This window comes from Heloderma suspectum, chromosome 1 (assembly GCF_057233095.1).
Source record: "Heloderma suspectum isolate Gila_16-S chromosome 1, 16-S_ref, whole genome shotgun sequence".
NCBI lineage: Eukaryota > Metazoa > Chordata > Lepidosauria > Squamata > Helodermatidae > Heloderma > Heloderma suspectum.
Genome location: NC_139458.1, coordinates 228,338,585 through 228,364,927, shown reverse-complemented (window position 1 = coordinate 228,364,927; position 26,343 = coordinate 228,338,585).

Genomic DNA, 26,343 nt, shown 5'->3' with positions numbered 1-26,343 from the left:
ATGTCTTCCATGCTGACATTTGGTACACTCTGTGGACGGCGGTATGTTTCAGTCCAAAGAGGAAATTAGGGTTGAGACTCAAATTAGGGTTAGGGTTGGCGAGACCTGGCTTCCCAGGATGGAACCAGGGCGTCTGTAAAGCCACGCATGTTGAAACAGATTGAGTGGCCCAACAGGATGTGTTCCCTCCTGTCTTTTAGTACACCGCGTGGACTGGGGGATGTTAAAGTTCCTCTAGAAAATTTGGGTAAAAACCCCAGTTAGGGTTAGGGTTGGGGAGACTTGGCTTCCGAGGAGGGAACCAGGGTCTTGGGGAAGACTAGCTTGGTGAAACGAACTGAGCAGGTCATCAGAAAGGGGTGCCGACCCTCTATAAGTACAACGTGAGGACGGGGCGTTGTTTCAGTCAAAACAGGAAATTAGGGTTGAGACTCAAATTAGGGTTAGGGTTGGGGACACTAGGCTTCCCAGGAAGGAACCAGCATCTTGGTAAAGCCTAGATTGGTCAAACAGACTGAGTGAGCCATTGGAGGATAACATACTGCCCATTAGTACAGCTTGTGGACAGGGACATGTTTCAGTCGCAAGAGGAAATTAGGGTTAAGACCCAAGTGAGGGTTAGGGGTCAGGAGACTTGGCTTCCCAGAATGGAAACAGGGTGTTGCTGAAGCCAAGCATGGTGAAACAGCCTGAGAGGGCCAAAGGAATGGTATGCCTGCCGTCTTTTAGTACAACCTGTGGATGGGGGTTTGTTACAGTTGCACAAGTAAATTAGGGTTAAGACTCAAGTTAGGGTTAGGGTTCGGGAGACTTGGCTTCCCTGGAGTGAACCAGGGCCTCGGAAAAGCCAAGCATGTAGAAATAGGATAAGTGGGCCTGCAGGATGAGTTGCCTCCTGTCTTTTAGTACACCGCGTGGACGAGGGGATGTTCTATTCCCAAATTAAATTAGGGTAAAAACCCAAGTTAGGGTTAGGGTTGGCGAGACTGGGCTTCCTAGGTAAGAAACGGGTTCTTGGGGAAGCCTAGCTTGGTGAATCTGCCTGAGTGGGACATCAAGATGTCTTCCATGCTGACATTTGGTACACTCTGTGGACGGCGGTATGTTTCAGTCCAAAGAGGAAATTAGGGTTGAGACTCAAATTAGGGTTAGGGTTGGCGAGACCTGGCTTCCCAGGATGGAACCAGGGCGTCTGTAAAGCCACGCATGTTGAAACAGATTGAGTGGCCCAACAGGATGTGTTCCCTCCTGTCTTTTAGTACACCGCGTGGACTGGGGGATGTTGACGTTCCTCTAGAAAATTTGGGTAAAAACCCAAGTTAGGGTTAGGGTTGGGGAGACTTGGCTTCCGAGGAGGGAACCAGGGTCTTGGGGAAGACTAGCTTGGTGAAACGAACTGAGCAGGTCATCAGAAAGGGGTGCCGACCCTCTATAAGTACAACGTGAGGACGGGGCGTTGTTTCAGTCAAAACAGGAAATTAGGGTTGAGACTCCAATTAGGGTTAGGGTTGGGGACACTAGGCTTCCCAGGAAGGAACCAGCATCTTGGTAAAGCCTAGATTGGTCAAACAGACTGAGTGAGCCATTGGAGGATAACATACTGCCCATTAGTACAGCTTGTGGACAGGGACATGTTTCAGTCCCAAGAGGAAATTAGGGTTAAGACCCAACTGAGGGTTAGGGGTCAGGAGACTTGGCTTCCCAGAATGGAAACAGGGTGTTGCTGAAGCCAAGCATGGTGAAACAGCCTGAGAGGGCCAAAGGAATGGGATGCCTGCCGTCTTTTAGTACAACCTGTGGATGGGGGTTTGTTACAGTTGCACAAGTAAATTAGGGTTAAGACTCAAGTTAGGGTTAGGGTTCGGGAGACTTGGCTTCCCTGGAGTGAACCAGGGCCTCGGAAAAGCCAAGCATGTAGAAATAGGATAAGTGGGCCTGCAGGATGAGTTGCCTCCTGTCTTTTAGTACACCGCGTGGACGAGGGGATGTTCTATTCCCAAATTAAATTAGGGTAAAAACCCAAGTTAGGGTTAGGGTTGGGGAGACTGGGCTTCCTAGGTAAGAAACGGGTTCTTGGGGAAGCCTAGCTTGGTGAATCAGCCTGAGTGGGACATCAAGATGTCTTCCATGCTGACATTTGGTACACTCTGTGGACGGCGGTATGTTTCAGTCCAAAGAGGAAATTAGGGTTGAGACTCAAATTAGGGTTAGGGTTGGCGAGACTTGGCTTCCCAGGATGGAACCAGGGCGTCTGTAAAGCCAAGCATGTTGAAACAGATTGAGTGGCCCAACAGGATGTGTTCCCTCCTGTCTTTTAGTACACCGTGTGGACTGGGGGATGTTAAATTTCCTCTAGAAAATTTGGGTAAAAACCCCAGTTAGGGTTAGGGTTGGGGAGACTTGGCTTCCGAGGAGGGAACCAGGGTCTTGGGGAAGACTAGCTTGGTGAAACGAACTGAGCAGGTCATCAGAAAGGGGTGCCGACCCTCTATAAGTACAACGTGAGGACGGGGCGATGTTTCAGTCAAAACAGGAAATTAGGGTTGAGACTCCAATTAGGGTTAGGGTTGGGGACACTAGGCTTCCCAGGAAGGAACCAGCATCTTGGTAAAGCCTAGATTGGTCAAACAGACTGAGTGAGCCATTGGAGGATAACATACTGCCCATTAGTACAGCTTGTGGACAGGGACATGTTTCAGTCGCAAGAGGAAATTAGGGTTAAGACCCAACTGAGGGTTAGGGGTCAGGAGACTTGGCTTCCCAGAATGGAAACAGGGTGTTGCTGAAGCCAAGCATGGTGAAACAGCCTGAGAGGGCCAAAGGAATGGTATGCCTGCCGTCTTTTAGTACAACCTGTGGATGGGGGTTTGTTACAGTTGCACAAGTAAATTAGGGTTAAGACTCAAGTTAGGGTTAGGGTTCGGGAGACTTGGCTTCCCTGCAGTGAACCAGGGCCTCGGAAAAGCCAAGCATGTAGAAATAGGATAAGTGGGCCTGCAGGATGAGTTGCCTCCTGTCTTTTAGTACACCGCGTGGACGAGGGGATGTTCTATTCCCAAATTAAATTAGGGTAAAAACCCAAGTTAGGGTTAGGGTTGGCGAGACTGGGCTTCCTAGGTAAGAAACGGGTTCTTGGGGAAGCCTAGCTTGGTGAATCAGCCTGAGTGGGACATCCAGATGTCTTCCATGCTGACATTTGGTACACTCTGTGGACGGCGGTATGTTTCAGTCCAAAGAGGAAATTAGGGTTGAGACTCAAATTAGGGTTAGGGTTGGCGAGACTTGGCTTCCCAGGATGGAACCAGGGCGTCTGTAAAGCCAAGCATGTTGAAACAGATTGAGTGGCCCAACAGGATGTGTTCCCTCCTGTCTTTTAGTACACCGTGTGGACTGGGGGATGTTAAATTTCCTCTAGAAAATTTGGGTAAAAACCCCAGTTAGGGTTAGGGTTGGGGAGACTTGGCTTCCGAGGAGGGAACCAGGGTCTTGGGGAAGACTAGCTTGGTGAAACGAACTGAGCAGGTCATCAGAAAGGGGTGCCGACCCTCTATAAGTACAACGTGAGGACGGGGCGTTGTTTCAGTCAAAACAGGAAATTAGGGTTGAGACTCCAATTAGGGTTAGGGTTGGGGACACTAGGCTTCCCAGGAAGGAACCAGCATCTTGGTAAAGCCTAGATTGGTCAAACAGACTGAGTGAGCCATTGGAGGATAACATACTGCCCATTAGTACAGCTTGTGGACAGGGACATGTTTCAGTCGCAAGAGGAAATTAGGGTTAAGACCCAACTGAGGGTTAGGGGTCAGGAGACTTGGCTTCCCAGAATGGAAACAGGGTGTTGCTGAAGCCAAGCATGGTGAAACAGCCTGAGAGGGCCAAAGGAATGGTATGCCTGCCGTCTTTTAGTACAACCTGTGGATGGGGGTTTGTTACAGTTGCACAAGTAAATTAGGGTTAAGACTCAAGTTAGGGTTAGGGTTCGGGAGACTTGGCTTCCCTGGAGTGAACCAGGGCCTCGGAAAAGCCAAGCATGTAGAAATAGGATAAGTGGGCCTGCAGGATGAGTTGCCTCCTGTCTTTTAGTACACCGCGTGGACGAGGGGATGTTCTATTCCCAAATTAAATTAGGGTAAAAACCCAAGTTAGGGTTAGGGTTGGCGAGACTGGGCTTCCTAGGTAAGAAACGGGTTCTTGGGGAAGCCTAGCTTGGTGAATCAGCCTGAGTGGGACATCAAGATGTCTTCCATGCTGACATTTGGTACACTCTGTGGACGGCGGTATGTTTCAGTCCAAAGAGGAAATTAGGGTTGAGACTCAAATTAGGGTTAGGGTTGGCGAGACTTGGCTTCCCAGGATGGAACCAGGGCGTCTGTAAAGCCACGCATGTTGAAACAGATTGAGTGGCCCAACAGGATGTGTTCCCTCCTGTCTTTTAGTACACCGCGTGGACTGGGGGATGTTGACGTTCCTCTAGAAAATTTGGGTAAAAACCCCAGTTAGGGTTAGGGTTGGGGAGACTTGGCTTCCGAGGAGGGAACCAGGGTCTTGGGGAAGACTAGCTTGGTGAAACGAACTGAGCAGGTCATCAGAAAGGGGTGCCGACCCTCTATAAGTACAACGTGAGGACGGGGCGTTGTTTCAGTCAAAACAGGAAATTAGGGTTGAGACTCAAATTAGGGTTAGGGTTGGGGACACTAGGCTTCCCAGGAAGGAACCAGCATCTTGGTAAAGCCTAGATTGGTCAAACAGACTGAGTGAGCCATTGGAGGATAACATACTGCCCATTAGTACAGCTTGTGGACAGGGACATGTTTCAGTCGCAAGAGGAAATTAGGGTTAAGACCCAAGTGAGGGTTAGGGGTCAGGAGACTTGGCTTCCCAGAATGGAAACAGGGTGTTGCTGAAGCCAAGCATGGTGAAACAGCCTGAGAGGGCCAAAGGAATGGTATGCCTGCCGTCTTTTAGTACAACCTGTGGATGGGGGTTTGTTACAGTTGCACAAGTAAATTAGGGTTAAGACTCAAGTTAGGGTTAGGGTTCGGGAGACTTGGCTTCCCTGGAGTGAACCAGGGCCTCGGAAAAGCCAAGCATGTAGAAATAGGATAAGTGGGCCTGCAGGATGAGTTGCCTCCTGTCTTTTAGTACACCGCGTGGACGAGGGGATGTTCTATTCCCAAATTAAATTAGGGTAAAAACCCAAGTTAGGGTTAGGGTTGGCGAGACTGGGCTTCCTAGGTAAGAAACGGGTTCTTGGGGAAGCCTAGCTTGGTGAATCAGCCTGAGTGGGACATCCAGATGTCTTCCATGCTGACATTTGGTACACTCTGTGGACGGCGGTATGTTTCAGTCCAAAGAGGAAATTAGGGTTGAGACTCAAATTAGGGTTAGGGTTGGCGAGACTTGGCTTCCCAGGATGGAACCAGGGCGTCTGTAAAGCCAAGCATGTTGAAACAGATTGAGTGGCCCAACAGGATGTGTTCCCTCCTGTCTTTTAGTACACCGTGTGGACTGGGGGATGTTAAATTTCCTCTAGAAAATTTGGGTAAAAACCCCAGTTAGGGTTAGGGTTGGGGAGACTTGGCTTCCGAGGAGGGAACCAGGGTCTTGGGGAAGACTAGCTTGGTGAAACGAACTGAGCAGGTCATCAGAAAGGGGTGCCGACCCTCTATAAGTACAACGTGAGGACGGGGCGTTGTTTCAGTCAAAACAGGAAATTAGGGTTGAGACTCAAATTAGGGTTAGGGTTGGGGACACTAGGCTTCCCAGGAAGGAACCAGCATCTTGGTAAAGCCTAGATTGGTCAAACAGACTGAGTGAGCCATTGGAGGATAACATACTGCCCATTAGTACAGCTTGTGGACAGGGACATGTTTCAGTCGCAAGAGGAAATTAGGGTTAAGACCCAACTGAGGGTTAGGGGTCAGGAGACTTGGCTTCCCAGAATGGAAACAGGGTGTTGCTGAAGCCAAGCATGGTGAAACAGCCTGAGAGGGCCAAAGGAATGGGATGCCTGCCGTCTTTTAGTACAACCTGTGGATGGGGGTTTGTTACAGTTGCACAAGTAAATTAGGGTTAAGACTCAAGTTAGGGTTAGGGTTCGGGAGACTTGGCTTCCTTGGAGTGAACCAGGGCCTCGGAAAAGCCAAGCATGTAGAAATAGGATAAGTGGGCCTGCAGGATGAGTTCCCTCCTGTCTTTTAGTACACCGCGTGGACGAGGGGATGTTCTATTCCCAAATTAAATTAGGGTAAAAACCCAAGTTAGGGTTAGGGTTGGCGAGACTGGGCTTCCTAGGTAAGAAACGGGTTCTTGGGGAAGCCTAGCTTGGTGAATCAGCCTGAGTGGGACATCCAGATGTCTTCCATGCTGACATTTGGTACACTCTGTGGACGGCGGTATGTTTCAGTCCAAAGAGGAAATTAGGGTTGAGACTCAAATTAGGGTTAGGGTTGGCGAGACTTGGCTTCCCAGGATGGAACCAGGGCGTCTGTAAAGCCAAGCATGTTGAAACAGATTGAGTGGCCCAACAGGATGTGTTCCCTCCTGTCTTTTAGTACACCGTGTGGACTGGGGGATGTTAAATTTCCTCTAGAAAATTTGGGTAAAAACCCCAGTTAGGGTTAGGGTTGGGGAGACTTGGCTTCCGAGGAGGGAACCAGGGTCTTGGGGAAGACTAGCTTGGTGAAACGAACTGAGCAGGTCATCAGAAATGGGTGCCGACCCTCTATAAGTACAACGTGAGGACGGGGCGATGTTTCAGTCAAAACAGGAAATTAGGGTTGAGACTCAAATTAGGGTTAGGGTTGGGGACACTAGGCTTCCCAGGAAGGAACCAGCATCTTGGTAAAGCCTAGATTGGTCAAACAGACTGAGTGAGCCATTGGAGGGTAACATACTGCCCATTAGTACAGCTTGTGGACAGGGACATGTTTCAGTCCCAAGAGGAAATTAGGGTTAAGACCCAACTGAGGGTTAGGGGTCAGGAGACTTGGCTTCCCAGAATGGAAACAGGGTGTTGCTGAAGCCAAGCATGGTGAAACAGCCTGAGAGGGCCAAAGAAATGGTATGCCTGCCGTCTTTTAGTACAACCTGTGGATGGGGGTTTGTTACAGTTGCACAAGTAAATTAGGGTTAAGACTCAAGTTAGGGTTAGGGTTCGGGAGACTTGGCTTCCCTGCAGTGAACCAGGGCCTCGGAAAAGCCAAGCATGTAGAAATAGGATAAGTGGGCCTGCAGGATGAGTTGCCTCCTGTCTTTTAGTACACCGCGTGGACGAGGGGATGTTCTATTCCCAAATTAAATTAGGGTAAAAACCCAAGTTAGGGTTAGGGTTGGGGAGACTGGGCTTCCTAGGTAAGAAACGGGTTCTTGGGGAAGCCTAGCTTGGTGAATCAGCCTGAGTGGGACATCCAGATGTCTTCCATGCTGACATTTGGTACACTCTGTGGACGGCGGTATGTTTCAGTCCAAAGAGGAAATTAGGGTTGAGACTCAAATTAGGGTTAGGGTTGGCGAGACTTGGCTTCCCAGGATGGAACCAGGGCGTCTGTAAAGCCAAGCATGTTGAAACAGATTGAGTGGCCCAACAGGATGTGTTCCCTCCTGTCTTTTAGTACACCGTGTGGACTGGGGGATGTTAAATTTCCTCTAGAAAATTTGGGTAAAAACCCCAGTTAGGGTTAGGGTTGGGGAGACTTGGCTTCCGAGGAGGGAACCAGGGTCTTGGGGAAGACTAGCTTGGTGAAACGAACTGAGCAGGTCATCAGAAATGGGTGCCGACCCTCTATAAGTACAACGTGAGGACGGGGCGATGTTTCAGTCAAAACAGGAAATTAGGGTTGAGACTCCAATTAGGGTTAGGGTTGGGGACACTAGGCTTCCCAGGAAGGAACCAGCATCTTGGTAAAGCCTAGATTGGTCAAACAGACTGAGTGAGCCATTGGAGGATAACATACTGCCCATTAGTACAGCTTGTGGACAGGGACATGTTTCAGTCCCAAGAGGAAATTAGGGTTAAGACCCAACTGAGGGTTAGGGGTCAGGAGACTTGGCTTCCCAGAATGGAAACAGGGTGTTGCTGAAGCCAAGCATGGTGAAACAGCCTGAGAGGGCCAAAGGAATGGTATGCCTGCCGTCTTTTAGTACAACCTGTGGATGGGGGTTTGTTACAGTTGCACAAGTAAATTAGGGTTAAGACTCAAGTTAGGGTTAGGGTTCGGGAGACTTGGCTTCCCTGGAGTGAACCAGGGCCTCGGAAAAGCCAAGCATGTAGAAATAGGATAAGTGGGCCTGCAGGATGAGTTGCCTCCTGTCTTTTAGTACACCGCGTGGACGAGGGGATGTTCTATTCCCAAATTAAATTAGGGTAAAAACCCAAGTTAGGGTTAGGGTTGGCGAGACTGGGCTTCCTAGGTAAGAAACGGGTTCTTGGGGAAGCCTAGCTTGGTGAATCAGCCTGAGTGGGACATCCAGATGTCTTCCATGCTGACATTTGGTACACTCTGTGGACGGCGGTATGTTTCAGTCCAAAGAGGAAATTAGGGTTGAGACTCAAATTAGGGTTAGGGTTGGCGAGACTTGGCTTCCCAGGATGGAACCAGGGCGTCTGTAAAGCCAAGCATGTTGAAACAGATTGAGTGGCCCAACAGGATGTGTTCCCTCCTGTCTTTTAGTACACCGTGTGGACTGGGGGATGTTAAATTTCCTCTAGAAAATTTGGGTAAAAACCCCAGTTAGGGTTAGGGTTGGGGAGACTTGGCTTCCGAGGAGGGAACCAGGGTCTTGGGGAAGACTAGCTTGGTGAAACGAACTGAGCAGGTCATCAGAAAGGGGTGCCGACCCTCTATAAGTACAACGTGAGGACGGGGCGTTGTTTCAGTCAAAACAGGAAATTAGGGTTGAGACTCAAATTAGGGTTAGGGTTGGGGACACTAGGCTTCCCAGGAAGGAACCAGCATCTTGGTAAAGCCTAGATTGGTCAAACAGACTGAGTGAGCCATTGGAGGATAACATACTGCCCATTAGTACAGCTTGTGGACAGGGACATGTTTCAGTCGCAAGAGGAAATTAGGGTTAAGACCCAAGTGAGGGTTAGGGGTCAGGAGACTTGGCTTCCCAGAATGGAAACAGGGTGTTGCTGAAGCCAAGCATGGTGAAACAGCCTGAGAGGGCCAAAGGAATGGTATGCCTGCCGTCTTTTAGTACAACCTGTGGATGGGGGTTTGTTACAGTTGCACAAGTAAATTAGGGTTAAGACTCAAGTTAGGGTTAGGGTTCGGGAGACTTGGCTTCCCTGGAGTGAACCAGGGCCTCGGAAAAGCCAAGCATGTAGAAATAGGATAAGTGGGCCTGCAGGATGAGTTGCCTCCTGTCTTTTAGTACACCGCGTGGACGAGGGGATGTTCTATTCCCAAATTAAATTAGGGTAAAAACCCAAGTTAGGGTTAGGGTTGGCGAGACTGGGCTTCCTAGGTAAGAAACGGGTTCTTGGGGAAGCCTAGCTTGGTGAATCAGCCTGAGTGGGACATCAAGATGTCTTCCATGCTGACATTTGGTACACTCTGTGGACGGCGGTATGTTTCAGTCCAAAGAGGAAATTAGGGTTGAGACTCAAATTAGGGTTAGGGTTGGCGAGACTTGGCTTCCCAGGATGGAACCAGGGCGTCTGTAAAGCCAAGCATGTTGAAACAGATTGAGTGGCCCAACAGGATGTGTTCCCTCCTGTCTTTTAGTACACCGTGTGGACTGGGGGATGTTAAATTTCCTCTAGAAAATTTGGGTAAAAACCCCAGTTAGGGTTAGGGTTGGGGAGACTTGGCTTCCGAGGAGGGAACCAGGGTCTTGGGGAAGACTAGCTTGGTGAAACGAACTGAGCAGGTCATCAGAAAGGGGTGCCGACCCTCTATAAGTACAACGTGAGGACGGGGCGATGTTTCAGTCAAAACAGGAAATTAGGGTTGAGACTCCAATTAGGGTTAGGGTTGGGGACACTAGGCTTCCCAGGAAGGAACCAGCATCTTGGTAAAGCCTAGATTGGTCAAACAGACTGAGTGAGCCATTGGAGGATAACATACTGCCCATTAGTACAGCTTGTGGACAGGGACATGTTTCAGTCGCAAGAGGAAATTAGGGTTAAGACCCAACTGAGGGTTAGGGGTCAGGAGACTTGGCTTCCCAGAATGGAAACAGGGTGTTGCTGAAGCCAAGCATGGTGAAACAGCCTGAGAGGGCCAAAGGAATGGTATGCCTGCCGTCTTTTAGTACAACCTGTGGATGGGGGTTTGTTACAGTTGCACAAGTAAATTAGGGTTAAGACTCAAGTTAGGGTTAGGGTTCGGGAGACTTGGCTTCCCTGCAGTGAACCAGGGCCTCGGAAAAGCCAAGCATGTAGAAATAGGATAAGTGGGCCTGCAGGATGAGTTGCCTCCTGTCTTTTAGTACACCGCGTGGACGAGGGGATGTTCTATTCCCAAATTAAATTAGGGTAAAAACCCAAGTTAGGGTTAGGGTTGGCGAGACTGGGCTTCCTAGGTAAGAAACGGGTTCTTGGGGAAGCCTAGCTTGGTGAATCAGCCTGAGTGGGACATCAAGATGTCTTCCATGCTGACATTTGGTACACTCTGTGGACGGCGGTATGTTTCAGTCCAAAGAGGAAATTAGGGTTGAGACTCAAATTAGGGTTAGGGTTGGCGAGACTTGGCTTCCCAGGATGGAACCAGGGCGTCTGTAAAGCCACGCATGTTGAAACAGATTGAGTGGCCCAACAGGATGTGTTCCCTCCTGTCTTTTAGTACACCGCATGGACTGGGGGATGTTGACGTTCCTCTAGAAAATTTGGGTAAAAACCCCAGTTAGGGTTAGGGTTGGGGAGACTTGGCTTCCGAGGAGGGAACCAGGGTCTTGGGGAAGACTAGCTTGGTGAAACGAACTGAGCAGGTCATCAGAAAGGGGTGCCGACCCTCTATAAGTACAACGTGAGGACGGGGCGTTGTTTCAGTCAAAACAGGAAATTAGGGTTGAGACTCCAATTAGGGTTAGGGTTGGGGACACTAGGCTTCCCAGGAAGGAACCAGCATCTTGGTAAAGCCTAGATTGGTCAAACAGACTGAGTGAGCCATTGGAGGATAACATACTGCCCATTAGTACAGCTTGTGGACAGGGACATGTTTCAGTCGCAAGAGGAAATTAGGGTTAAGACCCAACTGAGGGTTAGGGGTCAGGAGACTTGGCTTCCCAGAATGGAAACAGGGTGTTGCTGAAGCCAAGCATGGTGAAACAGCCTGAGAGGGCCAAAGGAATGGTATGCCTGCCGTCTTTTAGTACAACCTGTGGATGGGGGTTTGTTACAGTTGGACAAGTAAATTAGGGTTAAGACTCAAGTTAGGGTTAGGGTTCGGGAGACTTGGCTTCCCTGCAGTGAACCAGGGCCTCGGAAAAGCCAAGCATGTAGAAATAGGATAAGTGGGCCTGCAGGATGAGTTGCCTCCTGTCTTTTAGTACACCGCGTGGACGAGGGGATGTTCTATTCCCAAATTAAATTAGGGTAAAAACCCAAGTTAGGGTTAGGGTTGGGGAGACTGGGCTTCCTAGGTAAGAAACGGGTTCTTGGGGAAGCCTAGCTTGGTGAATCAGCCTGAGTGGGACATCCAGATGTCTTCCATGCTGACATTTGGTACACTCTGTGGACGGCGGTATGTTTCAGTCCAAAGAGGAAATTAGGGTTGAGACTCAAATTAGGGTTAGGGTTGGCGAGACTTGGCTTCCCAGGATGGAACCAGGGCGTCTGTAAAGCCAAGCATGTTGAAACAGATTGAGTGGCCCAACAGGATGTGTTCCCTCCTGTCTTTTAGTACACCGTGTGGACTGGGGGATGTTAAATTTCCTCTAGAAAATTTGGGTAAAAACCCCAGTTAGGGTTAGGGTTGGGGAGACTTGGCTTCCGAGGAGGGAACCAGGGTCTTGGGGAAGACTAGCTTGGTGAAACGAACTGAGCAGGTCATCAGAAATGGGTGCCGACCCTCTATAAGTACAACGTGAGGACGGGGCGATGTTTCAGTCAAAACAGGAAATTAGGGTTGAGACTCCAATTAGGGTTAGGGTTGGGGACACTAGGCTTCCCAGGAAGGAACCAGCATCTTGGTAAAGCCTAGATTGGTCAAACAGACTGAGTGAGCCATTGGAGGGTAACATACTGCCCATTAGTACAGCTTGTGGACAGGGACATGTTTCAGTCGCAAGAGGAAATTAGGGTTAAGACCCAACTGAGGGTTAGGGGTCAGGAGACTTGGCTTCCCAGAATGGAAACAGGGTGTTGCTGAAGCCAAGCATGGTGAAACAGCCTGAGAGGGCCAAAGGAATGGTATGCCTGCCGTCTTTTAGTACAACCTGTGGATGGGGGTTTGTTACAGTTGGACAAGTAAATTAGGGTTAAGACTCAAGTTAGGGTTAGGGTTCGGGAGACTTGGCTTCCCTGCAGTGAACCAGGGCCTCGGAAAAGCCAAGCATGTAGAAATAGGATAAGTGGGCCTGCAGGATGAGTTGCCTCCTGTCTTTTAGTACACCGCGTGGACGAGGGGATGTTCTATTCCCAAATTAAATTAGGGTAAAAACCCAAGTTAGGGTTAGGGTTGGGGAGACTGGGCTTCCTAGGTAAGAAACGGGTTCTTGGGGAAGCCTAGCTTGGTGAATCAGCCTGAGTGGGACATCCAGATGTCTTCCATGCTGACATTTGGTACACTCTGTGGACGGCGGTATGTTTCAGTCCAAAGAGGAAATTAGGGTTGAGACTCAAATTAGGGTTAGGGTTGGCGAGACTTGGCTTCCCAGGATGGAACCAGGGCGTCTGTAAAGCCAAGCATGTTGAAACAGATTGAGTGGCCCAACAGGATGTGTTCCCTCCTGTCTTTTAGTACACCGTGTGGACTGGGGGATGTTAAATTTCCTCTAGAAAATTTGGGTAAAAACCCCAGTTAGGGTTAGGGTTGGGGAGACTTGGCTTCCGAGGAGGGAACCAGGGTCTTGGGGAAGACTAGCTTGGTGAAACGAACTGAGCAGGTCATCAGAAATGGGTGCCGACCCTCTATAAGTACAACGTGAGGACGGGGCGATGTTTCAGTCAAAACAGGAAATTAGGGTTGAGACTCCAATTAGGGTTAGGGTTGGGGACACTAGGCTTCCCAGGAAGGAACCAGCATCTTGGTAAAGCCTAGATTGGTCAAACAGACTGAGTGAGCCATTGGAGGATAACATACTGCCCATTAGTACAGCTTGTGGACAGGGACATGTTTCAGTCGCAAGAGGAAATTAGGGTTAAGACCCAACTGAGGGTTAGGGGTCAGGAGACTTGGCTTCCCAGAATGGAAACAGGGTGTTGCTGAAGCCAAGCATGGTGAAACAGCCTGAGAGGGCCAAAGGAATGGTATGCCTGCCGTCTTTTAGTACAACCTGTGGATGGGGGTTTGTTACAGTTGCACAAGTAAATTAGGGTTAAGACTCAAGTTAGGGTTAGGGTTCGGGAGACTTGGCTTCCCTGGAGTGAACCAGGGCCTCGGAAAAGCCAAGCATGTAGAAATAGGATAAGTGGGCCTGCAGGATGAGTTGCCTCCTTTCTTTTAGTACACCGCGTGGACGAGGGGATGTTCTATTCCCAAATTAAATTAGGGTAAAAACCCAAGTTAGGGTTAGGGTTGGGGAGACTGGGCTTCCTAGGTAAGAAACGGGTTCTTGGGGAAGCCTAGCTTGGTGAATCAGCCTGAGTGGGACATCCAGATGTCTTCCATGCTGACATTTGGTACACTCTGTGGACGGCGGTATGTTTCAGTCCAAAGAGGAAATTAGGGTTGAGACTCAAATTAGGGTTAGGGTTGGCGAGACTTGGCTTCCCAGGATGGAACCAGGGCGTCTGTAAAGCCAAGCATGTTGAAACAGATTGAGTGGCCCAACAGGATGTGTTCCCTCCTGTCTTTTAGTACACCGTGTGGACTGGGGGATGTTAAATTTCCTCTAGAAAATTTGGGTAAAAACCCCAGTTAGGGTTAGGGTTGGGGAGACTTGGCTTCCGAGGAGGGAACCAGGGTCTTGGGGAAGACTAGCTTGGTGAAACGAACTGAGCAGGTCATCAGAAATGGGTGCCGACCCTCTATAAGTACAACGTGAGGACGGGGCGATGTTTCAGTCAAAACAGGAAATTAGGGTTGAGACTCCAATTAGGGTTAGGGTTGGGGACACTAGGCTTCCCAGGAAGGAACCAGCATCTTGGTAAAGCCTAGATTGGTCAAACAGACTGAGTGAGCCATTGGAGGATAACATACTGCCCATTAGTACAGCTTGTGGACAGGGACATGTTTCAGTCGCAAGAGGAAATTAGGGTTAAGACCCAACTGAGGGTTAGGGGTCAGGAGACTTGGCTTCCCAGAATGGAAACAGGGTGTTGCTGAAGCCAAGCATGGTGAAACAGCCTGAGAGGGCCAAAGGAATGGTATGCCTGCCGTCTTTTAGTACAACCTGTGGATGGGGGTTTGTTACAGTTGCACAAGTAAATTAGGGTTAAGACTCAAGTTAGGGTTAGGGTTCGGGAGACTTGGCTTCCCTGGAGTGAACCAGGGCCTCGGAAAAGCCAAGCATGTAGAAATAGGATAAGTGGGCCTGCAGGATGAGTTGCCTCCTGTCTTTTAGTACACCGCGTGGACGAGGGGATGTTCTATTCCCAAATTAAATTAGGGTAAAAACCCAAGTTAGGGTTAGGGTTGGCGAGACTGGGCTTCCTAGGTAAGAAACGGGTTCTTGGGGAAGCCTAGCTTGGTGAATCAGCCTGAGTGGGACATCCAGATGTCTTCCATGCTGACATTTGGTACACTCTGTGGACGGCGGTATGTTTCAGTCCAAAGAGGAAATTAGGGTTGAGACTCAAATTAGGGTTAGGGTTGGCGAGACTTGGCTTCCCAGGATGGAACCAGGGCGTCTGTAAAGCCACGCATGTTGAAACAGATTGAGTGGCCCAACAGGATGTGTTCCCTCCTGTCTTTTAGTACACCGCGTGGACTGGGGGATGTTGACGTTCCTCTAGAAAATTTGGGTAAAAACCCAAGTTAGGGTTAGGGTTGGGGAGACTTGGCTTCCGAGGAGAGAACCAGGGTCTTGGGGAAGACTAGCTTGGTGAAACGAACTGAGCAGGTCATCAGAAAGGGGTGCCGACCCTCTATAAGTACAACGTGAGGACGGGGCGTTGTTTCAGTCAAAACAGGAAATTAGGGTTGAGACTCAAATTAGGGTTAGCGTTGGGGACACTAGGCTTCCCAGGAAGGAACCAGCATCTTGGTAAAGCCTAGATTGGTCAAACAGACTGAGTGAGCCATTGGAGGATAACATACTGCCCATTAGTACAGCTTGTGGACAGGGACATGTTTCAGTCGCAAGAGGAAATTAGGGTTAAGACCCAACTGAGGGTTAGGGGTCAGGAGACTTGGCTTCCCAGAATGGAAACAGGGTGTTGCTGAAGCCAAGCATGGTGAAACAGCCTGAGAGGGCCAAAGGAATGGGATGCCTGCCGTCTTTTAGTACAACCTGTGGATGGGGGTTTGTTACAGTTGCACAAGTAAATTAGGGTTAAGACTCAAGTTAGGGTTAGGGTTCGGGAGACTTGGCTTCCCTGGAGTGAACCAGGGCCTCGGAAAAGCCAAGCATGTAGAAATAGGATAAGTGGGCCTGCAGGATGAGTTCCCTCCTGTCTTTTAGTACACCGCGTGGACGAGGGGATGTTCTATTCCCAAATTAAATTAGGGTAAAAACCCAAGTTAGGGTTAGGGTTGGGGAGACTGGGCTTCCTAGGTAAGAAACGGGTTCTTGGGGAAGCCTAGCTTGGTGAATCAGCCTGAGTGGGACATCCAGATGTCTTCCATGCTGACATTTGGTACACTCTGTGGACGGCGGTATGTTTCAGTCCAAAGAGGAAATTAGGGTTGAGACTCAAATTAGGGTTAGGGTTGGCGAGACTTGGCTTCCCAGGATGGAACCAGGGCGTCTGTAAAGCCAAGCATGTTGAAACAGATTGAGTGGCCCAACAGGATGTGTTCCCTCCTGTCTTTTAGTACACCGTGTGGACTGGGGGATGTTAAATTTCCTCTAGAAAATTTGGGTAAAAACCCCAGTTAGGGTTAGGGTTGGGGAGACTTGGCTTCCGAGGAGGGAACCAGGGTCTTGGGGAAGACTAGCTTGGTGAAACGAACTGAGCAGGTCATCAGAAATGGGTGCCGACCCTCTATAAGTACAACGTGAGGACGGGGCGATGTTTCAGTCAAAACAGGAAATTAGGGTTGAGACTCCAATTAGGGTTAGGGTTGGGGACACTAGGCTTCCCAGGAAGGAACCAGCATCTTGGTAAAGCCTAGATTGGTCAAACAGACTGAGTGAGCCATTGGAGGGTAACATACTGCCCATTAGTACAGCTTGTGGACAGGGACATGTTTCAGTCGCAAGAGGAAATTAGGGTTAAGACCCAACTGAGGGTTAGGGGTCAGGAGACTTGGCTTCCCAGAATGGAAACAGGGTGTTGCTGAAGCCAAGCATGGTGAAACAGCCTGAGAGGGCCAAAGGAATGGTATGCCTGCCGTCTTTTAGTACAACCTGTGGATGGGGGTTTGTTACAGTTGCACAAGTAAATTAGGGTTAAGACTCAAGTTAGGGTTAGGGTTCGGGAGACTTGGCTTCCCTGCAGTGAACCAGGGCCTCGGAAAAGCCAAGCATGTAGAAATAGGATAAGTGGGCCTGCAGGATGAGTTGCCTCCTGTCTTTTAGTACACCGCGTGGACGAGGGGATGTTCTATTCCCAAATTAAATTAGAGTAAAAACCCAAGTTAGGGTTAGGGTTGGCGAGACTGGGCTTCCTAGGTAAGAAACGGGTTCTTGGGGAAGCCTAGCTTGGTGAATCAGCCTGAGTGGGACATCCAGATGTCTTCCATGCTGACATTTGGTACACTCTGTGGACGGCGGTATGTTTCAGTCCAAAGAGGAAATTAGGGTTGAGACTCAAATTAGGGTTAGGGTTGGCGAGACTTGGCTTCCCAGGATGGAACCAGGGCGTCTGTAAAGCCAAGCATGTTGAAACAGATTGAGTGGCCCAACAGGATGTGTTCCCTCCTGTCTTTTAGTACACCGTGTGGACTGGGGGATGTTAAATTTCCTCTAGAAAATTTGGGTAAAAACCCCAGTTAGGGTTAGGGTTGGGGAGACTTGGCTTCCGAGGAGGGAACCAGGGTCTTGGGGAAGACTAGCTTGGTGAAACGAACTGAGCAGGTCATCAGAAATGGGTGCCGACCCTCTATAAGTACAACGTGAGGACGGGGCGATGTTTCAGTCAAAACAGGAAATTAGGGTTGAGACTCCAATTAGGGTTAGGGTTGGGGACACTAGGCTTCCCAGGAAGGAACCAGCATCTTGGTAAAGCCTAGATTGGTCAAACAGACTGAGTGAGCCATTGGAGGATAACATACTGCCCATTAGTACAGCTTGTGGACAGGGACATGTTTCAGTCCCAAGAGGAAATTAGGGTTAAGACCCAACTGAGGGTTAGGGGTCAGGAGACTTGGCTTCCCAGAATGGAAACAGGGTGTTGCTGAAGCCAAGCATGGTGAAACAGCCTGAGAGGGCCAAAGGAATGGTATGCCTGCCGTCTTTTAGTACAACCTGTGGATGGGGGTTTGTTACAGTTGCACAAGTAAATTAGGGTTAAGACTCAAGTTAGGGTTAGGGTTCGGGAGACTTGGCTTCCCTGGAGTGAACCAGGGCCTCGGAAAAGCCAAGCATGTAGAAATAGGATAAGTGGGCCTGCAGGATGAGTTGCCTCCTTTCTTTTAGTACACCGCGTGGACGAGGGGATGTTCTATTCCCAAATTAAATTAGGGTAAAAACCCAAGTTAGGGTTAGGGTTGGGGAGACTGGGCTTCCTAGGTAAGAAACGGGTTCTTGGGGAAGCCTAGCTTGGTGAATCAGCCTGAGTGGGACATCCAGATGTCTTCCATGCTGACATTTGGTACACTCTGTGGACGGCGGTATGTTTCAGTCCAAAGAGGAAATTAGGGTTGAGACTCAAATTAGGGTTAGGGTTGGCGAGACTTGGCTTCCCAGGATGGAACCAGGGCGTCTGTAAAGCCAAGCATGTTGAAACAGATTGAGTGGCCCAACAGGATGTGTTCCCTCCTGTCTTTTAGTACACCGTGTGGACTGGGGGATGTTAAATTTCCTCTAGAAAATTTGGGTAAAAACCCCAGTTAGGGTTAGGGTTGGGGAGACTTGGCTTCCGAGGAGGGAACCAGGGTCTTGGGGAAGACTAGCTTGGTGAAACGAACTGAGCAGGTCATCAGAAATGGGTGCCGACCCTCTATAAGTACAACGTGAGGACGGGGCGATGTTTCAGTCAAAACAGGAAATTAGGGTTGAGACTCCAATTAGGGTTAGGGTTGGGGACACTAGGCTTCCCAGGAAGGAACCAGCATCTTGGTAAAGCCTAGATTGGTCAAACAGACTGAGTGAGCCATTGGAGGATAACATACTGCCCATTAGTACAGCTTGTGGACAGGGACATGTTTCAGTCGCAAGAGGAAATTAGGGTTAAGACCCAACTGAGGGTTAGGGGTCAGGAGACTTGGCTTCCCAGAATGGAAACAGGGTGTTGCTGAAGCCAAGCATGGTGAAACAGCCTGAGAGGGCCAAAGGAATGGTATGCCTGCCGTCTTTTAGTACAACCTGTGGATGGGGGTTTGTTACAGTTGCACAAGTAAATTAGGGTTAAGACTCAAGTTAGGGTTAGGGTTCGGGAGACTTGGCTTCCCTGCAGTGAACCAGGGCCTCGGAAAAGCCAAGCATGTAGAAATAGGATAAGTGGGCCTGCAGGATGAGTTGCCTCCTGTCTTTTAGTACACCGCGTGGACGAGGGGATGTTCTATTCCCAAATTAAATTAGGGTAAAAACCCAAGTTAGGGTTAGGGTTGGGGAGACTGGGCTTCCTAGGTAAGAAACGGGTTCTTGGGGAAGCCTAGCTTGGTGAATCAGCCTGAGTGGGACATCAAGATGTCTTCCATGCTGACATTTGGTACACTCTGTGGACGGCGGTATGTTTCAGTCCAAAGAGGAAATTAGGGTTGAGACTCAAATTAGGGTTAGGGTTGGCGAGACTTGGCTTCCCAGGATGGAACCAGGGCGTCTGTAAAGCCACGCATGTTGAAACAGATTGAGTGGCCCAACAGGATGTGTTCCCTCCTGTCTTTTAGTACACCGCGTGGACTGGGGGATGTTGACGTTCCTCTAGAAAATTTGGGTAAAAACCCAAGTTAGGGTTAGGGTTGGGGAGACTTGGCTTCCGAGGAGAGAACCAGGGTCTTGGGGAAGACTAGCTTGGTGAAACGAACTGAGCAGGTCATCAGAAAGGGGTGCCGACCCTCTATAAGTACAACGTGAGGACGGGGCGTTGTTTCAGTCAAAACAGGAAATTAGGGTTGAGACTCAAATTAGGGTTAGGGTTGGGGACACTAGGCTTCCCAGGAAGGAACCAGCATCTTGGTAAAGCCTAGATTGGTCAAACAGACTGAGTGAGCCATTGGAGGATAACATACTGCCCATTAGTACAGCTTGTGGACAGGGACATGTTTCAGTCGCAAGAGGAAATTAGGGTTAAGACCCAACTGAGGGTTAGGGGTCAGGAGACTTGGCTTCCCAGAATGGAAACAGGGTGTTGCTGAAGCCAAGCATGGTGAAACAGCCTGAGAGGGCCAAAGGAATGGGATGCCTGCCGTCTTTTAGTACAACCTGTGGATGGGGGTTTGTTACAGTTGCACAAGTAAATTAGGGTTAAGACTCAAGTTAGGGTTAGGGTTCGGGAGACTTGGCTTCCCTGGAGTGAACCAGGGCCTCGGAAAAGCCAAGCATGTAGAAATAGGATAAGTGGGCCTGCAGGATGAGTTGCCTCCTGTCTTTTAGTACACCGCGTGGACGAGGGGATGTTCTATTCCCAAATTAAATTAGGGTAAAAACCCAAGTTAGGGTTAGGGTTGGGGAGACTGGGCTTCCTAGGTAAGAAACGGGTTCTTGGGGAAGCCTAGCTTGGTGAATCAGCCTGAGTGGGACATCCAGATGTCTTCCATGCTGACATTTGGTACACTCTGTGGACGGCGGTATGTTTCAGTCCAAAGAGGAAATTAGGGTTGAGACTCAAATTAGGGTTAGGGTTGGCGAGACTTGGCTTCCCAGGATGGAACCAGGGCGTCTGTAAAGCCAAGCATGTTGAAACAGATTGAGTGGCCCAACAGGATGTGTTCCCTCCTGTCTTTTAGTACACCGTGTGGACTGGGGGATGTTAAATTTCCTCTAGAAAATTTGGGTAAAAACCCCAGTTAGGGTTAGGGTTGGGGAGACTTGGCTTCCGAGGAGGGAACCAGGGTCTTGGGGAAGACTAGCTTGGTGAAACGAACTGAGCAGGTCATCAGAAATGGGTGCCGACCCTCTATAAGTACAACGTGAGGACGGGGCGATGTTTCAGTCAAAACAGGAAATTAGGGTTGAGACTCAAATTAGGGTTAGGGTTGGGGACACTAGGCTTCCCAGGAAGGAACCAGCATCTTGGTAAAGCCTAGATTGGTCAAACAGACTGAGTGAGCCATTGGAGGGTAACATACTGCCCATTAGTACAGCTTGTGGACAGGGACATGTTTCAGTCGCAAGAGGAAATTAGGGTTAAGACCCAACTGAGGGTTAGGGGTCAGGAGACTTGGCTTCCCAGAATGGAAACAGGGTGTTGCTGAAGCCAAGCATGGTGAAACAGCCTGAGAGGGCCAAAGGAATGGTATGCCTGCCGTCTTTTAGTACAACCTGTGGATGGGGGTTTGTTACAGTTGGACAAGTAAATTAGGGTTAAGACTCAAGTTAGGGTTAGGGTTCGGGAGACTTGGCTTCCCTGCAGTGAACCAGGGCCTCGGAAAAGCCAAGCATGTAGAAATAGGATAAGTGGGCCTGCAGGATGAGTTGCCTCCTTTCTTTTAGTACACCGCGTGGACGAGGGGATGTTCTATTCCCAAATTAAATTAGGGTAAAAACCCAAGTTAGGGTTAGGGTTGGGGAGACTGGGCTTCCTAGGTAAGAAACGGGTTCTTGGGGAAGCCTAGCTTGGTGAATCAGCCTGAGTGGGACATCCAGATGTCTTCCATGCTGACATTTGGTACACTCTGTGGACGGCGGTATGTTTCAGTCCAAAGAGGAAATTAGGGTTGAGACTCAAATTAGGGTTAGGGTTGGCGAGACTTGGCTTCCCAGGATGGAACCAGGGCGTCTGTAAAGCCAAGCATGTTGAAACAGATTGAGTGGCCCAACAGGATGTGTTCCCTCCTGTCTTTTAGTACACCGTGTGGACTGGGGGATGTTAAATTTCCTCTAGAAAATTTGGGTAAAAACCCCAGTTAGGGTTAGGGTTGGGGAGACTTGGCTTCCGAGGAGGGAACCAGGGTCTTGGGGAAGACTAGCTTGGTGAAACGAACTGAGCAGGTCATCAGAAATGGGTGCCGACCCTCTATAAGTACAACGTGAGGACGGGGCGATGTTTCAGTCAAAACAGGAAATTAGGGTTGAGACTCCAATTAGGGTTAGGGTTGGGGACACTAGGCTTCCCAGGAAGGAACCAGCATCTTGGTAAAGCCTAGATTGGTCAAACAGACTGAGTGAGCCATTGGAGGATAACATACTGCCCATTAGTACAGCTTGTGGACAGGGACATGTTTCAGTCGCAAGAGGAAATTAGGGTTAAGACCCAACTGAGGGTTAGGGGTCAGGAGACTTGGCTTCCCAGAATGGAAACAGGGTGTTGCTGAAGCCAAGCATGGTGAAACAGCCTGAGAGGGCCAAAGGAATGGTATGCCTGCCGTCTTTTAGTACAACCTGTGGATGGGGGTTTGTTACAGTTGCACAAGTAAATTAGGGTTAAGACTCAAGTTAGGGTTAGGGTTCGGGAGACTTGGCTTCCCTGCAGTGAACCAGGGCCTCGGAAAAGCCAAGCATGTAGAAATAGGATAAGTGGGCCTGCAGGATGAGTTGCCTCCTGTCTTTTAGTACACCGCGTGGACGAGGGGATGTTCTATTCCCAAATTAAATTAGGGTAAAAACCCAAGTTAGGGTTAGGGTTGGGGAGACTGGGCTTCCTAGGTAAGAAACGGGTTCTTGGGGAAGCCTAGCTTGGTGAATCAGCCTGAGTGGGACATCAAGATGTCTTCCATGCTGACATTTGGTACACTCTGTGGACGGCGGTATGTTTCAGTCCAAAGAGGAAATTAGGGTTGAGACTCAAATTAGGGTTAGGGTTGGCGAGACTTGGCTTCCCAGGATGGAACCAGGGCGTCTGTAAAGCCACGCATGTTGAAACAGATTGAGTGGCCCAACAGGATGTGTTCCCTCCTGTCTTTTAGTACACCGCGTGGACTGGGGGATGTTGACGTTCCTCTAGAAAATTTGGGTAAAAACCCAAGTTAGGGTTAGGGTTGGGGAGACTTGGCTTCCGAGGAGAGAACCAGGGTCTTGGGGAAGACTAGCTTGGTGAAACGAACTGAGCAGGTCATCAGAAAGGGGTGCCGACCCTCTATAAGTACAACGTGAGGACGGGGCGTTGTTTCAGTCAAAACAGGAAATTAGGGTTGAGACTCAAATTAGGGTTAGGGTTGGGGACACTAGGCTTCCCAGGAAGGAACCAGCATCTTGGTAAAGCCTAGATTGGTCAAACAGACTGAGTGAGCCATTGGAGGATAACATACTGCCCATTAGTACAGCTTGTGGACAGGGACATGTTTCAGTCGCAAGAGGAAATTAGGGTTAAGACCCAACTGAGGGTTAGGGGTCAGGAGACTTGGCTTCCCAGAATGGAAACAGGGTGTTGCTGAAGCCAAGCATGGTGAAACAGCCTGAGAGGGCCAAAGGAATGGGATGCCTGCCGTCTTTTAGTACAACCTGTGGATGGGGGTTTGTTACAGTTGCACAAGTAAATTAGGGTTAAGACTCAAGTTAGGGTTAGGGTTCGGGAGACTTGGCTTCCCTGGAGTGAACCAGGGCCTCGGAAAAGCCAAGCATGTAGAAATAGGATAAGTGGGCCTGCAGGATGAGTTGCCTCCTGTCTTTTAGTACACCGCGTGGACGAGGGGATGTTCTATTCCCAAATTAAATTAGGGTAAAAACCCAAGTTAGGGTTAGGGTTGGGGAGACTGGGCTTCCTAGGTAAGAAACGGGTTCTTGGGGAAGCCTAGCTTGGTGAATCAGCCTGAGTGGGACATCCAGATGTCTTCCATGCTGACATTTGGTACACTCTGTGGACGGCGGTATGTTTCAGTCCAAAGAGGAAATTAGGGTTGAGACTCAAATTAGGGTTAGGGTTGGCGAGACTTGGCTTCCCAGGATGGAACCAGGGCGTCTGTAAAGCCAAGCATGTTGAAACAGATTGAGTGGCCCAACAGGATGTGTTCCCTCCTGTCTTTTAGTACACCGTGTGGACTGGGGGATGTTAAATTTCCTCTAGAAAATTTGGGTAAAAACCCCAGTTAGGGTTAGGGTTGGGGAGACTTGGCTTCCGAGGAGGGAACCAGGGTCTTGGGGAAGACTAGCTTGGTGAAACGAACTGAGCAGGTCATCAGAAATGGGTGCCGACCCTCTATAAGTACAACGTGAGGACGGGGCGATGTTTCAGTCAAAACAGGAAATTAGGGTTGAGACTCAAATTAGGGTTAGGGTTGGGGACACTAGGCTTCCCAGGAAGGAACCAGCATCTTGGTAAAGCCTAGATTGGTCAAACAGACTGAGTGAGCCATTGGAGGGTAACATACTGCCCATTAGTACAGCTTGTGGACAGGGACATGTTTCAGTCGCAAGAGGAAATTAGGGTTAAGACCCAACTGAGGGTTAGGGGTCAGGAGACTTGGCTTCCCAGAATGGAAACAGGGTGTTGCTGAAGCCAAGCATGGTGAAACAGCCTGAGAGGGCCAAAGGAATGGTATGCCTGCCGTCTTTTAGTACAACCTGTGGATGGGGGTTTGTTACAGTTGGACAAGTAAATTAGGGTTAAGACTCAAGTTAGGGTTAGGGTTCGGGAGACTTGGCTTCCCTGCAGTGAACCAGGGCCTCGGAAAAGCCAAGCATGTAGAAATAGGATAAGTGGGCCTGCAGGATGAGTTGCCTCCTGTCTTTTAGTACACCGCGTGGACGAGGGGATGTTCTATTCCCAAATTAAATTAGGGTAAAAACCCAAGTTAGGGTTAGGGTTGGGGAGACTGGGCTTCCTAGGTAAGAAACGGGTTCTTGGGGAAGCCTAGCTTGGTGAATCAGCCTGAGTGGGACATCCAGATGTCTTCCATGCTGACATTTGGTACACTCTGTGGACGGCGGTATGTTTCAGTCCAAAGTGGAAATTAGGGTTGAGACTCAAATTAGGGTTAGGGTTGGCGAGACTTGGCTTCCCAGGATGGAACCAGGGCGTCTGTAAAGCCAAGCATGTTGAAACAGATTGAGTGGCCCAACAGGATGTGTTCCCTCCTGTCTTTTAGTACACCGTGTGGACTGGGGGATGTTAAATTTCCTCTAGAAAATTTGGGTAAAAACCCCAGTTAGGGTTAGGGTTGGGGAGACTTGGCTTCCGAGGAGGGAACCAGGGTCTTGGGGAAGACTAGCTTGGTGAAACGAACTGAGCAGGTCATCAGAAATGGGTGCCGACCCTCTATAAGTACAACGTGAGGACGGGGCGATGTTTCAGTCAAAACAGGAAATTAGGGTTGAGACTCCAATTAGGGTTAGGGTTGGGGACACTAGGCTTCCCAGGAAGGAACCAGCATCTTGGTAAAGCCTAGATTGGTCAAACAGACTGAGTGAGCCATTGGAGGATAACATACTGCCCATTAGTACAGCTTGTGGACAGGGACATGTTTCAGTCGCAAGAGGAAATTAGGGTTAAGACCCAACTGAGGGTTAGGGGTCAGGAGACTTGGCTTCCCAGAATGGAAACAGGGTGTTGCTGAAGCCAAGCATGGTGAAACAGCCTGAGAGGGCCAAAGGAATGGTATGCCTGCCGTCTTTTAGTACAACCTGTGGATGGGGGTTTGTTACAGTTGCACAAGTAAATTAGGGTTAAGACTCAAGTTAGGGTTAGGGTTCGGGAGACTTGGCTTCCCTGCAGTGAACCAGGGCCTCGGAAAAGCCAAGCATGTAGAAATAGGATAAGTGGGCCTGCAGGATGAGTTGCCTCCTGTCTTTTAGTACACCGCGTGGACGAGGGGATGTTCTATTCCCAAATTAAATTAGGGTAAAAACCCAAGTTAGGGTTAGGGTTGGCGAGACTGGGCTTCCTAGGTAAGAAACGGGTTCTTGGGGAAGCCTAGCTTGGTGAATCAGCCTGAGTGGGACATCAAGATGTCTTCCATGCTGACATTTGGTACACTCTGTGGACGGCGGTATGTTTCAGTCCAAAGAGGAAATTAGGGTTGAGACTCAAATTAGGGTTAGGGTTGGCGAGACTTGGCTTCCCAGGATGGAAGCAGGGCGTCTGTAAAGCCACGCATGTTGAAACAGATTGAGTGGCCCAACAGGATGTGTTCCCTCCTGTCTTTTAGTACACCGCGTGGACTGGGGGATGTTGACGTTCCTCTAGAAAATTTGGGTAAAAACCCAAGTTAGGGTTAGGGTTGGGGAGACTTGGCTTCCGAGGAGAGAACCAGGGTCTTGGGGAAGACTAGCTTGGTGAAACGAACTGAGCAGGTCATCAGAAAGGGGTGCCGACCCTCTATAAGTACAACGTGAGGACGGGGCGTTGTTTCAGTCAAAACAGGAAATTAGGGTTGAGACTCAAATTAGGGTTAGGGTTGGGGACACTAGGCTTCCCAGGAAGGAACCAGCATCTTGGTAAAGCCTAGATTGGTCAAACAGACTGAGTGAGCCATTGGAGGATAACATACTGCCCATTAGTACAGCTTGTGGACAGGGACATGTTTCAGTCGCAAGAGGAAATTAGGGTTAAGACCCAACTGAGGGTTAGGGGTCAGGAGACTTGGCTTCCCAGAATGGAAACAGGGTGTTGCTGAAGCCAAGCATGGTGAAACAGCCTGAGAGGGCCAAAGGAATGGGATGCCTGCCGTCTTTTAGTACAACCTGTGGATGGGGGTTTGTTACAGTTGCACAAGTAAATTAGGGTTAAGACTCAAGTTAGGGTTAGGGTTCGGGAGACTTGGCTTCCCTGGAGTGAACCAGGGCCTCGGAAAAGCCAAGCATGTAGAAATAGGATAAGTGGGCCTGCAGGATGAGTTCCCTCCTGTCTTTTAGTACACCGCGTGGACGAGGGGA